The following is a 14,679-nucleotide window of genomic DNA, read 5'->3' as shown; positions in this document are numbered from 1 at the left end:
GACTTTTTAGGATTTTTTTTTTCTTAATTTTGCAGAGGAATGGATATATTTAGGACATTTAATTCCTTTTAAAATGCCTAAAAATTGGTACAAGATTATTTATGTCTGGTAAAATTGGCTAGTCTGTGAAAACTCAACACTTGCAAACTGTTGTGACATATGTGTTATGTACATATAAGTGTGTGATTGCAATAGTGGTCATTTCGTGTAGCTATGGTGATCATGTGAATATATTTAACACAATGTTTAAAAATGATTTACTATTTTATTTTAATCATGAGCTGACAACCATGTTTCATACTTTTGTCTAGTTTTATGACAGATGTGATGTCTTTTTCCAATGCAGGAAAAGCAGTAATTCTGCATATCATGGTTACACTTACAAGCTAAGGTCTATATATGAATTTACAAACTTATCTGAGTCTAGGTTTCATTACTTCTTGAATTGAACACAAGTGTATCATGACTCTTAGATGGCTTATCTACCAAAGTAAACTAGTTAACTAGTAAGTGATTTGGGGGGATAACAGCAAATTATGATTCTGCTTCAGATACAATTAATAACTTAAAACTACTACTCAGAGGCTGCTAAACATATCATGGGACCATGCAACAGATCAGGATCTTGCATTTTATCATGAGAAGCATGTAATTTATTTTTTCCAAGTTGTTCTTTTACAATGAGAACCAGAACTGTATTCTATGTGTGTTGGTAGAGATTACACCAAAGACAGAGGAATTGAGTTGGAGGAGAAACGATGGAGTTTTAAACTGGAACACACAACATGAATTACACTACTTTATTCAAGTCTTCTTAATTAGAACATGGAGAATTATGGACATCTACATTACTTTGCTGAACAACCTTCAGGGCTTTATTTTATCTCTTGTGGCCTTGCTTAGCAATTTGTTCTGTTTACTGTTTTTACACAACCACTTCTGCCTTAAACATCTGTTTCAATTTCCAGTTGTACCATTTGAGTTTATTAGCCCTTCTATAGTCTGAATAGTTTATGAGGCATCTTATTTTCATTTCACTTTGAATTATCTTCTGCAGCAACATGCGTTAGCCTTTTTTAAATACTTGCATTTCTCAGTAACTTAGCCAGGTGGCTCTTTAAGGCATTGTATTTTCTTTCTACAGCTGAGGTGCTGCAAAAGGAACATGGTGATGGAAGACAGCCTTTTAAATATGGCTGATCAGAGTCTCTTGGACCAAGACTGTTGCTACTTTGCATTTGTGTTCAATCTACTAATGCATCCTGGTTTCCTCTTATCTTTTCCAGTGACTCTAATTCCTGCTAGAGCAATACTAGATGGTTTCAACATCAGATCTGTGTTTTGTCTTGTTAGTGTGTATGTCAGAAATCGTTTACTTTTCTGTACTATATTTTAGTGTGATGCTTCTGGAATTAAATGTTGCAATTGTACATTATACTGTAAGCTGACCTCAGTTATCCCATACACTCCTGCGTCTGTTCACAGTTACCTAACATGCCTTTGTTTCACTATTTTAATAGACACTGGTATTTTGTCTGTTAATGCTTTCAGATTCCTACTTTGCATAACTTCTAACTGGGATGGTTAAAAACGTGCCCATAGCTGATGTGTTCCAGTTGGGGATGTTCTAGGCAGCTGGCTGTTTTGATACTAGTATTTTCATGTTTTTTTTTTTTCCTGAGAATTCTTAAGCACCCTCTCAAACTGTCATTACTTTAGTACATGGTGTCATCACAAAAGTCTGTGGAATTTGAAAGGAAATACAAAAAAAAAAAAAGAATCCAAGATACTGTCATAGATCTTTTTTAAAAGATCGAAGAGATGATTTTCTTTAGAAAGGGCATGTAGTATCATTTAGATAGTGTTGTCTGTGTGCTTTAGGTACCTTATTCCAAAACCAGAGAAACAATGTGTATAGAGGTGTAGAAATTACACACAAAAGTGAAAATAACTTTTTACTCCATAGTTCTTAAGCCCTGATTCAAGGAGGAGCTTGAAGCATCAAAATGGTACAGCTGACATTGACTATTTGTATCCCTAGGTTTTTACATGTAGTGTCACATGCTCCCTAATAAGGGCCTACAGAACTTTACAGAAATGACTCAGCAAAAATACTTTTTGTTACTAATTTGTCTTTGATTTTAAAATTTTTGAAGTCTTCTTTCCTTAATCCTGGTTTCTCCTTTGACCACTGAAATGCATATCGTAAGTTTTTCCACCTTCCAACTTAGTTATTTTGGGCGTTTATCCATCTTAAGAAAATTAAAATCACCTTTCATTTGTGTTCATCGTGACCAGAAAAACACTTTTTAAAATGCAATGCCACTATAAATTCAGTATAATAAAAGTTTTGAAAGAAAGATGGACACCTTTTATTTTCCTTCATGCCTTTATTAGAGTCACTACTCTAAGGTGTCTCCTGTAAGAAATTGTGAGTTTTAGTTGACTTAGAATCAGTTTTCATTGTCCGCAGTGGGTGCAGTATCTCACTAGATTTTTAGGTTCAGAGTCTTAGCGTTTCTATTGCATCCTACATTTTCCATTTCAGATGCAATTTTCAGATTAAATTGAATTTGGAGCTGTATTGCTTCATGTTGATTTTTCTCATTTCTCAGAAGAGATTATTTCATCTCCTCACTTGGTTCTGTCCCATATGCTAGATACTCTAAAGTGATGCCGCCTCCTACTTTGCTAGATGCTGTCATTGCACTAATTCCTTCACTCATCCTCTCGTATGCTCTCTAACTGATAATTTAGCAACCATATTTCAACTCACCTCCTCTCAGCTGGTTTAGTGTCATGATCCTGGAGGTGCCATTACTGGGGCTTCTCTGCTGTGATTTATTCTGAGATTCCTCGTTTATGCATTGTTTTGACCAAGTTCATGTATGTTCTGTCTTACTATGGTATTGAACACTGAATATGGGTGAGAGGGGGAAAGTACATGTACAGCTACTGTATGGAAAAGCCTTTTAGCAAATGAATAAAGTGTCAGGAAGTTAATCTATTTGAAAGTTAAGAATTCCTGGAAATGACACATTATTCATGTTCCAATAGAAGACCTAATTTTTTAATGTCTTGTTTCTTTACATGTAAACTGTCAATGAAAGGCTAAAATGTTTTCATAATATTTTGTATAAACCTTTGTTATTTAACCCTTTCATTAAGGAAATGAAAATGTTAATTAACTCCAGAAGGGGTATTTTAGTGGCTTGTTTATAATGAACTGGAACAAACTCTGGAAAGTGCCTTCTGTGCATTTCACTTCTATAAACAAAGCTTGTTTACCCATGTGTATCATCTCAATTTATGTGGGCATAACAAAGATGTCAAGATTTACTGTCAAGCATCCCAGGAAAAGTACTGAGGCAGCATGTTAAAATTTGCCACACTGACGTCATGGCAGTATGTTCTAGAGTGTGCAGTTGCAGGAACAGTTGCAACATCTTTACCCACCTCTGTTTAGTAACTGGTACCCATGTAGATGTGTACTTAATGTCAGCTGCCAAAGCACATACAGACAGCAGTAAAACAACAGTAAAAAGGAACAAAATATAAGAATTACTGCATACTTCTCAGCAGGTGTGGAGCAGCGTATTGCACTCATGGTACAGTTACTATTCATGAATTTTGAGGGGACCTGAAATTAATTTGAGTAAACAGAGCTTCAGAGAATTCTGCCAGATTGCAACTGCTTAGATGTAACAAAGGAGATATATTTGCTTTTAATAGCATGTACGTATTTTGCTGATCAAATCTAGGCTGCTATTATAGTTCTCTGATTTCATCTAGATGGCAGGAACATCGGATTTACACTGGAGAACTGCTTAATACCTCATTCTCTGATTTTTTTTAAGTATTTTCTCTAATATCACTTACCTTATTTTTCACTCATATTTCAAAGATATCTGTGCAGTCTTTACGTATAAAGGTCTTACCTTATTCCTTGTCTGCTGGGTTTCACAGAAAGAATGAAAAAGAACATCTCTAATTACACCAGCTACGGTGGCACTTTGAATTACATGCTGCAGCTTCCTTTGGAGAACTGCATGTATCCGTTTTGAAGAACAAGGGAGCACAATTTTTCCAGTTAAAAATTAGGAGTTTTTTTTTAAAGAAAAAGGGTAAAGTAAAAGTTACAAACCCCTCCATTGCTACAAAAACCTTCATTGCTAACAGCAGGCAGAATCATTTTTTACTCTGTTATTCAATCTTAGTAAAGCTGACCAACTCCACACTACAGATACTACTTTTCCATTTTCAGCTGCAATGAAGAATATTAATCTTCGTCTGTATGCTATCCAACAGCATAGTAAAACATGGGAAGGCCTTGACATTGGAACTTTGCTTCAATATGTGAAAAACACTATGTACGTTTTTGAAGCCTTGTTTCTTAAATTAGGGTGTTTGTATTTAAAAACATTCCATTTGCCACTATGTAAAATTGCAGATCTAAAGTTCAATTTTCATGCTGCTACCTTGGCAAAAAGGTGGTAGGAGTTTTTGTTCTTCTATCCTGCATGTGCTTCTGGAAATCCAAATAATTTTTGTCTTTGTCATGAAAAAGAAAAGAAGCCTGCTGCAGTCTGCTTTGGTTTTAATAAAGTGTACACAGTAGCGAAGTGCATTTTTGGTTTTGTTTATTTTGATGCTCCCTTTGATGTTGGCATATGTATATATTTAGATATACTGCACTGTTGTACAAGAATTGTTTTAGTAAATAACACTATTTGTAAAAACTGTTAATTGTTTTTGGTATGAATGCAAAATATTAAAGTTGGAGTATTTAGTTCATTACGTTGCAAAGTCAATTTATAACTTAAATGGAAAAATAATCAGAAAAGGACCTCCTTTGCTGGAAGGACTTGGAGATGCAGTAGGCAAGGTCTGTCAGAAGTACTGAGCTCAAATTTTCTGATTTCAGGCAGGGTGGAGGTGGGTTTTTGTTTGTTCTGGGGGTTTTGTTGGTGGGGGTTTTTGTATGATGCTTACACATAGATTATATTATTTTTACCTTTAAAGTTTTTAATCTGTCATTAACTTCCTTCAGTTAAAATCCAAGTAATACATTGTACATTTTATTCCAAGTATGCTGCATGTCCTTTTTTTTTTGGTAAGAAGTACAGCATGAATATTTTAAAGGGGTGGTGAAGAACAAATGAAAACAACTGTATCTGTACAGTCTAATGTTTGCTTACAGATCAATAAGCAAATACTACTGGCAGCCTGACAGTTAAGTTACACAGTTACTTGCCAGTTAATTCCATTTCTGATGACAGTAACACAAAGTAGTGTAAAACTTGGTTGGTTGATCTATGTGAAACGAGTTGAAGATCAGGCTAAAGCCTAGTTCCTGAATCTACGTTACTGCTTCAAATATTGTCACAGTTGAAACTTGATAGTCTTGGCAGATGTATGCTGTGTTCTTAAAACAATGTTAAACTTTACAGGTTTCTTGCTTAAACCAATGTAGGTATCCGAGATCATCACGGGACTTTGGGAGCAGCGAGCAGCAGATTACTGACTGGCCTGTTCTTAGGGTCTGTTCCTAAAAGTGTGAGCTAAACACCTTAGGATAAGTGATTATGTGGACTGTGGGTTAATTCAGTATGATAATTTCTGTGTTTTGAAAGCATACTGATTCAGCTGACAGAATTAAAAGTCCTCCAGATTGTGTAGAAATGAAACATGTAACATCTCTGATTTGAAACAGGGAGGGGGAATTAATACTGAGTTTGCTTTACTGCCCCTCTCTTTTGGACAGAAGGCGTGTTTCTGTTGAGATGCCTATGATGAAAACACAGTTTGAGAGTTTGTTCCATAGTATTTAAAGGTTACTGTAAAATCTGCTGCTATGAATCTGGGCAACAGGTAAAATAAGCATCAGTCTGTGTTAAGGGGATCAAACCAACTATCTTCACTTAAACTTTCAATGAACTGGCTCATATCTAATCTCTTCATAGCAGTCACTTCATACTGCATTATGAAGCTGGGGACCTTTTTTGCATTGTCTTACTGCTGTAGCTGTTTTTCAAAATCTTACGCTACTCTGTTGCAGCATAAAGACTTACCTCTCACAATATTTGTAAATTTAAATTACCTGGATTATTTTAAGTCAAGGCTGGTTTGGTTGATACTGATCGTGATCTGTGGTTTAAGCGAGAAATGAGAAATAAGCCCTTGTGGAAGAACTTGTGGAGAAACTTCCACTGATGAAGGCTGATTTGCACTTTTTGAAATTCACATCAATGTTGGGAGTATACATGGGCAACATGCAATAATACAGAAAATCATACAGGGGGAAAAAAGGCAAATATGTATTTCCAGTTGGAGACTGAGAGCATCTTTAGAGTACAGTCTCTTGAGTTGATATATACAGAATGTAGTGATTGTAGCACTTATATTTTGCTTTGACTTTGCTTAACCCTGTTAAGCAGGAGTTTAGAGTCCTTGTGCATGCGCCTTTGACTTCTAAAATCAATGCATGTTGGTGTTTGTGCTCCACATTCCCGAGATTGGTGACATCCACCACCTTAGCAATTGTACTTTGGACCCTTCTCAGAGAGGTGCTGAATCCAGCAGGAACGCGTTGTGTGTGGTTGGTAAAGCCTGTGACCAGTGTGACGCTTCACTACTAGCCACCCATTTGGCTGGTCAGTGTCTCTGGTTACCGCTTCCTGGCTATAGGAAGTACGCATATCAAGAAATGGAACCCTTCAATGTATCCATGCCTGGGCCACTTAATTTTATATAGTATATTCTATAGCAGTTTTCTAAGCTTGATTTACTAATAAGCAAACAAATCTATCCTGACTGCTACTGAAATCACACTGGAATATATTTCTAGCCAGTTGTGATGGCTTGCCCCTCTTGACTCACGCATCCTCAGGTATTTGTGGATGCTGCAGATGTGTTTACTTTCACAAACTATGTGTCAGACTGTGCCAATTTACTGTGCTTCATGAGTGTGAACATTTAGATCCCTTGGTTTTAACGTCTTTCAGACTTGTGAAAATTTCCCTAAATTAGTCTTTTTCTTTGTCCCCCTGGTGATATACCCTTGTAGCTGATGGTGAAGAATTGTGGCAGGGTTCATTTAGGCAAACGCTGCAGCAAAAAACATGTGGCCTGAGGAATATGGGTAATATGATGATTTACATAAAAATACAGTGTTTTACATAAGAACAAATGGAAGCCTCAGCTCAGCCGAGGACAGAGAAGTCATGGTTCTCTGGAACTGTGTAAGAACACAGGGTCAGTACCAAGCACCTCACTGAAACGTGCTACTGGAACGTTCAAATAGGTGCTTTTCAGAGAAACCACAGGTGTTGCCCAAAAGACTCGTTAGGGGTGTGTTTGTTCAGAGGGCTCTCTTTCCTCCTGGTGCCATGAGGAGAAACAAATAGTGAAGAATTTTTTGCTTTAACAAAGTCCACAATCTCACTTCATAACAAATTTCTTGCAGCTTCCATGGAATCATGATTTATGTTACTGATTGCGTGGATAATGACACTCAAGTAAGATTCAGCATTAGTAATTTTTAAAACTCCTCCTGCTCACTTAACTGTAAAGTAGATAATTTTGATTTAGTGATTTATCTTGGTAAGCTTGTTCTCTCTCAAAACAGATGTGCTTTCTACTGGAGCACTTCTTATCTTCCAGATAATCAAGGCTTCCTGTAAATGTTGGCTGTTCCTTCTAAGGTTTCAGAGTCCCACTGATCACTTCAGGGAGCAGCTATTTGCCTTGGTTGCTCAAACCAGTCCCTAATTTTGCCTCTTCCAAGAACTACACTCCCTGGAATTTGTCTATGAGGCTCAAATTGGCATCAGATTTGTTGCTCAGGTTTCTTTATTCAGGACAGATAGTAGGTAGCAAGCAATTAACTGCGTATCTGTAAACAGCACTGAGCTGAGCAGCATTCAGTGGGATTCTGCAGTTCAGCAGCAGCAATGCAAAGAATCCAAATCCCAGCTCTCCTATATATATATTTTTTTTTTTCTCAATCAGTTCCATATACTGTATGTGTTTCCTAATGGCTATCTCCTCCTTTCACATGCGTTCTCATACTTGATCCTTATATTAAGCATGCCCACAAATACTAATGGTTAGTAAATAATAAATTTAATTAATTTTATATATGCATATATATTTCTATATTTAGATATTTCCACTCTGCAGATTGTGCTTCCACAATAATACAGGCATCTTGTGGAGCCTTTAAGTTGTTTTCTGAAATGCAGTCAGTCCTGCTCTTTAATCTCTGAAGTACTCTCTCTTTCCCTCATCACTGGTTCAGTCACACAACTGCTATAATGGGGCTCTGCATTTGTTGAGTCTCTGCAATGTCGCTTTGGCCTACAGTGTATTCTTCACATAGCACCTTGCCATTAACCTTGGATCATAATTTTCTGATTGGCTTTATTTTTTTGTTCATCACTGGTACAGTTTCGCAAGGGAATTGGCCAGATTTCAACCCAGGAAAAGAGCACCTCTGTTCTTGGGCACCGAAATTTAGTTCCAAATGGTTTAATGACACAAGCTGATAGCTGCATCCTATTTGCTATTTTTATTCAATACAGGATTCAGAAAGGCATTTACCTCAGTATGTGTGGCAAGTTTTATGAGTGGTCCACCATACATTGTGCAGTGCTTTTAAGAATTTGATTAAGCTTATACAATCCCAGAGATTATTTCAGCTTTCATCCCAACTAGACACTTAACAGCTTTTGCAGTCTTGTTTGACTCTGCTAGAGACTTTGTACATTCTTGGAACTCTAGTTTGTCACTAAGGACTTCATATGATGGATGGATGGGGGGAATGTAGGAGAAAGTTGATTGTGATTGTTAATAGTATAAGAGCAGTCTATTCCAGCCCTGCATTTATCAAAGGTTGTGTCTAGATTTTTCAGGTGTTAATTTATATCTTCCAAAGTAAAAGCATGTCCTTCAAGACCATAGGTTGTTTCTGCAACTTCCTGAAAAAAAGTTTCTAAATCTGCGACAAATAGGGATGTACTTCCAGAACACCATGGATTGCTTTGAAAAGAAAGTATTTTCTTTATTCTATAGTGGATTAATGTAAGCACACAAATTCCAAGTAGTTAGAAATGATAACTTTTTAAGCATTGCTGAATGGTTGCAATTTTTACCACACAGGTAGATGAAGACTCTAAGCTTTTCCAACAATAATTCAGTCAGTGCTGCTGGGACTATTTTCTTTGGCATGTCCTGGCTTCATCTTTGAAAATAAACTGCTAGAAAAATACTCTGTTGTGGAACAGTTCTAAAGAAAACAACCAAAATCTCATAATCAGCTCTTCAATTCTTTCTCATACTTTACTCAGGAGGAGGCTATTCTAAGTATTTTAATTATACCATTTAGGCAGAGCTAATAGAATAGATTTAAGTGTTTAAAAGTAAAGGCTTTCCTTCGTAATTCGTTGTTTTTAAAGTGTCGTACTGTGCTGAACACAATATTCTGACGGAAATGTCTGGCTGCCTAATTAGCTGACCCTGTTAAGAAGTGGAATTTGTAATGGACCTTGTAAGAGTTCCCACTTAAGCATAATCCAGTATGTTTCTGTATTTTTATCATTGTATTTGTGTTATTAATCTGTTCCCTCCTCATATTTTTCTATTATTATTTTGGGTAATTTTAATGATTATTTTTTTAATAGAGTTTACATAAAGGCAACTCCCAGCTAAAAGAGAATCACATTCATAAAATATGGAGTCGGCAATGGGTCCAAATGCAGCACATTTGTAATCATGTTGGGAGTGCCCATCCTGGTCTTCAAAATATTCTATTTCACAAGCCTCTTTCACCAACCTTTTTTTTTTTATTATTTTTTATTTATTTTAGTATTAGGTGCAAAAAGTCTTTTCCCTCTCCCATTTGTATTGGCTCTTTTTCGAATAAATAAATAACTATATTGCACACAAAACCATGGTGATCTTGACATTTTTCTTCTATTTTCTGTCTTACCTCCTTGTCCTGGTTTCGGCTGGGATAGAGTTAATTTTCTTCCTAGCAGCAGGCATAGTGCTGTGTTTTGGATTTAGTAGGAGAAGAATGTTGATAACAGGCTGATGTTTTTAGTTGTTGCTGAGTACTGCTTATGCTAGTCAAGGACTTTTTCAGCTTCCCATGCTCTGCCAGGCACACAAGAAACTGGGAGGGGGCACAGCCAGAATAGTTGATCCAAACTGACCAAAGGGCTATTCCATACCATATGACGTCATGCTCAGTATATAAACTGGGGGGGGTTGGCCGGGGAGCAGCGATCGCTGCTCGGGAACTGTCTGGGTATCGGTCGGCGGGTGGTGAGCAATTGCATTGTGCATCACTTGTTTCGTGTATCATTATTATTATTATCATTATTATACTGTTACTATTAGCATTACTATTTTACTTTACTTCAATTATTAAACTGTTCTTATCTCAGCCCAGGAGTGTTTCTCACTCTTACTCCTCCAATTCTCTCCCCCATCCCATCGGGGTAGGGGGAGTGAGCGAGCGGCTGCGTGGTGCTTAGTTGCTGGCTGGGGCTAAACCACGACAGTCCTTTTTGGCGCCCAACGTGGGGCTTGAGATAACAACAGATTAATCAGAGTGTATTAAGGAGTCTGTTAACAGTTGCCGGTCACGATATTAGTTCTTCTGATCTGCACCATGTTCTTTTTTTTGCAGCACGCGTTAAAGCTTGCTGTCAGTTTGTGTAGTGTGCTATGCTCTGCAGTGATTCATGATCTTTTGCTTGGGAGGCTCCTTATCAAAGCCCTGACCTTGAGCATTCTTTGGTATTTGGGTTTCATACAGAAGTCACTACTGTACTTCGGGTACTACCTCATAGAGGGAGTTAGCAATTATACTTCTTACTCTGAGAGGCTTGTTGTGGAGGAAATACAGAATGGCACCTTTGCTGCTTTCTTCTATGATGTTTCCTCCTTCATTACAACAACTTTCCTGTATCTTGAACACCCCTGGGCAGTTAAGATACTTCTATTGATAATTCTTGGGAATGTTGTTTCCATTTTGATAAAGGTCAGTAAGCAGTTTAAAAATACCATCCAGAGATCTACCCCAAGGCTGGATAGTTATGAGTGGCAGGGTGTGTGGGATCGTATGCGCAAGTACCTAGGGCAGTGGGGACCTCCAGTGTTTTGGAACTTCACCCCTGAACAAGTGCAGAATCCTGAAGAATTAGTAAAGTATTTGGAAGAAGTATGTTGTCACCCTGGTAGCTCCAGAGAGACACAAATCATTGCAACATGCTGGGGACTGGCCCATGCCTATCGAGCCGTGGTCAACGCTAATCAGTACCCTCAAAAGAAAGAGAAGGTCTCTGGATCTGATAACAAAACAACAAGCACTGTGGCTACTCAAACCCCCACTACAGGCCCTGCGGCTACTCCAACCCCCACTACAGGCCTTGCAGCTACTCAAACCCCTGCCCCAGGCACTGTGGCTACTCCAGCCACAGCCATGAGCACTGCGGCTACTCAAACCCCAGTGACAGACACTGTGGCTAAACCAGAGAACCAACCTGCGCCGGTATCAGTTGCCCCTATACAGAAGAAAAAATACACGAGGAAATCAGTTCGTTTAGTAAGGGATGAAGATGAACCAGGGCCATCACGAGAACCAGAGGAGGAAGAACCCATAAATGAGATGGTGACCACCCGATCCCTATCCCTGAGTGAGCTGCGAGATATGCGAAAAGATTTTGGTCGTCATCCAGGCGAGCACATCATCACCTGGCTGCTCCGATGCTGGGATAACGGGGCCAGTAGCCTGGATTTAGAGGGTAGGGAAGCCAAGCAGCTGGGATCCCTTTCCAGGGAAGGGGGCATTGACAAAGCAATTGGAAAAGGGGCAAAACCGCTCAGCCTCTGGAGGCGACTTCTGTCAAGCGTGAAGGAAAGGTATCCCTTCAAGGAGGATGTTTTATACCGCCCAAGCAAATGGACCACCGTAGAGAAAGGTATCCAGTACCTGAGGGAATTAGGCGTGCTGGAGGTGATTTACAGTGACCTGAATGATGAGCGGTTAACCAAAGACCCAGATGAAGTCAGGTGCACACAATCCATGTGGCGGAAGGTGGTACGGAGCGCACCAGCATCGTATTCCAACTCGTTGGCAATACTAGCCTGGAAAGACGACGAGGCACCAACGGTGGATGAAGTGGCTAGACAACTCCGGGACTACGAAGAAAAGCTCTCTTCCTCCCTACGGGCCTGTGTCTCGGCTGTGGAAAAACTGTCTGAAAAAATATGCCAAGAGTTCCAACAACTCAGAGAGGATCTGTCCTACTCCCCACCTGCACGGACCAGTGTCTCAGCCATTAGGAGTCAACGTCCCTATGCTCAAGAGAGAGGATATAGAGGATACACACCACGGGGCACCCTGTGGTTTTACCTGCGTGATTATGGAGAGGACATGAGAAAGTGGGATGGAAAACCCACCTCAACCTTAGAGGCACGGGTGCGTGAATTGCAAGGAAAAACTATTAGAAAAGGCGGTTCTCCCAGGAAAATTGCAGCTCCAGTTTCCAGTGAGCAGTTCCCGAGACAGAGTAAGAGGGCTAATTTTACTTCCGACCTTGATCAGGGAACTTTTGATTCACATTTACAGGAAGTGAACAACGAATACTGTGACCAGTGTTAGAGGGGCCCTGCCTCCAGCCAGGTGGAGGAAAGGGACAACCGGGTTTACTGGACTGTGTGGATTCGATGGCCTGGAACGTCAGACCCACAGGAGTATAAGGCTCTAGTGGACACTGGTGCACAGTGCACGCTAATGCCATCAAACTATAGAGGGGCAGAACCCATTTGTATTTCTGGAGTGACAGGGGGATCCCAACAGCTAACTGTACTGGAAGCTGAAGTGAGCCTAACTGTGAATGAGTGGCAAAAGCACCCCATTGTGACTGGCCCAGATGCTCCGTGCATCCTTGGCATAGACTACCTCAGGATAGGGTATTTCAAGGACCCAAAAGGGTACCGGTGGGCTTTTGGTATAGCTGCTTTGGAGACAGAGGAAATTAAACAGTTGTCCACCTTGCCCGGTCTCTCAGAGGACCCTTCAATTGTAGGGTTGCTGAAGGTTGAGGAACAACAGGTGCCGATTGCTACCACAACTGTGCACAGGCGGCAATATCGCACCAACCGAGACTCCCTGATTCCCATCCATAACCTGATTCGTCGACTGGAGAGCCAGGGAGTGATCAGCAAGACTCGCTCACCCTTTAACAGTCCCATATGGCCAGTGCGAAAGTCTAATGGGGAGTGGAGACTAACAGTGGACTATCGTGGCCTGAACGAAGTTACACCGCCGCTGAGTGCTGCCGTGCCAGACATGCTAGAACTTCAATATGAACTGGAGTCAAAGGCAGCTAAGTGGTATGCCACAATTGATATTGCTAATGCATTTTTCTCCATCCCTTTGGCAGCAGAGTGCAGACCCCAGTTTGCTTTTACCTGGAGGGGTGTTCAGTACACCTGGAACCGACTGCCCCAGGGGTGGAAGCACAGCCCCACCATTTGCCATGGACTGATCCAGACAGCACTGGAACAGGGTGAAGCTCCAGAACATCTGCAGTACATTAATGACATCATTGTGTGGGGCAATACAGCAGAAGAAGTTTTTGAGAAGGGAAAGAAAATAGTCCAAATCCTTCTGAAGGCTGGTTTTGCCATAAAACAGAGTAAGGTCAAGGGGCCTGCACAGGAGATCCAGTTTTTAGGAATAAAATGGCAAGATGGACGTCGTCAGATCCCAATGGATGTGATCAACAAAATAACAGCTATGTCCCCACCAACTAGCAAAAAGGAAACACAAGCTTTCTTAGGCGTTGTGGGGTTTTGGAGAATGCATATTCCAAATTACAGTCAGATCGTAAGCCCTCTCTATCAAGTGACCCGGAAGAAGAACGAATTCAAATGGGGCCCTGAGCAACAACAAGCCTTTGAACAAATTAAACGTGAGATAGTTCATGCAGTAGCCCTTGGGCCAGTCCGGGCAGGGCAGGATATTAAAAATGTGCTCTACACCGCAGCCGGGGAGAATGGCCCTACCTGGAGCCTCTGGCAGAAAGCACCAGGGGAGACTCGAGGTCGACCCCTAGGGTTTTGGAGTCGGGGATACAGAGGATCCGAAGCCCGCTACACTCCAACTGAGAAAGAGATACTGGCAGCATATGAAGGGGTTCGAGCTGCTTCAGAAGTGGTTGGTACTGAAGCACAGCTCCTGCTGGCACCCCGACTGCCAGTGTTGGGCTGGATGTTCAAAGGGAGGGTCCCCTCTACACATCATGCAACTGATGCTACGTGGAGTAAGTGGGTTGCATTGATCACACAACGGGCTCGAATAGGAAACCCCAGTCGCCCAGGAATCTTGGAAGTGATCATGGACTGGCCAGAAGGAAAAAACATTAGAATATCACCAGAGGAGGAGGTGACACGTGCTGAAGAGGCCCCACTGTATAATAAATTGCCAGAAAATGAAAAGCAATATGCCCTGTTCACTGATGGGTCCTGTCGTCTCGTGGGAAAGCATCGGAGGTGGAAAGCTGCTGTATGGAGTCCTATACGACAAGTCGCAGAAACTGCTGAAGGAGAAGGGGAGTCGAGTCAGTTTGCAGAGGTGAAAGCCATCCAGCTGGCTTTAGATATTGC

Source organism: Pelecanus crispus, chromosome 2, assembly GCF_030463565.1.
Source record: "Pelecanus crispus isolate bPelCri1 chromosome 2, bPelCri1.pri, whole genome shotgun sequence".
In the NCBI taxonomy this organism is placed as follows: Eukaryota; Metazoa; Chordata; class Aves; order Pelecaniformes; family Pelecanidae; genus Pelecanus; species Pelecanus crispus.
This window is presented reverse-complemented; position numbering follows the sequence as displayed.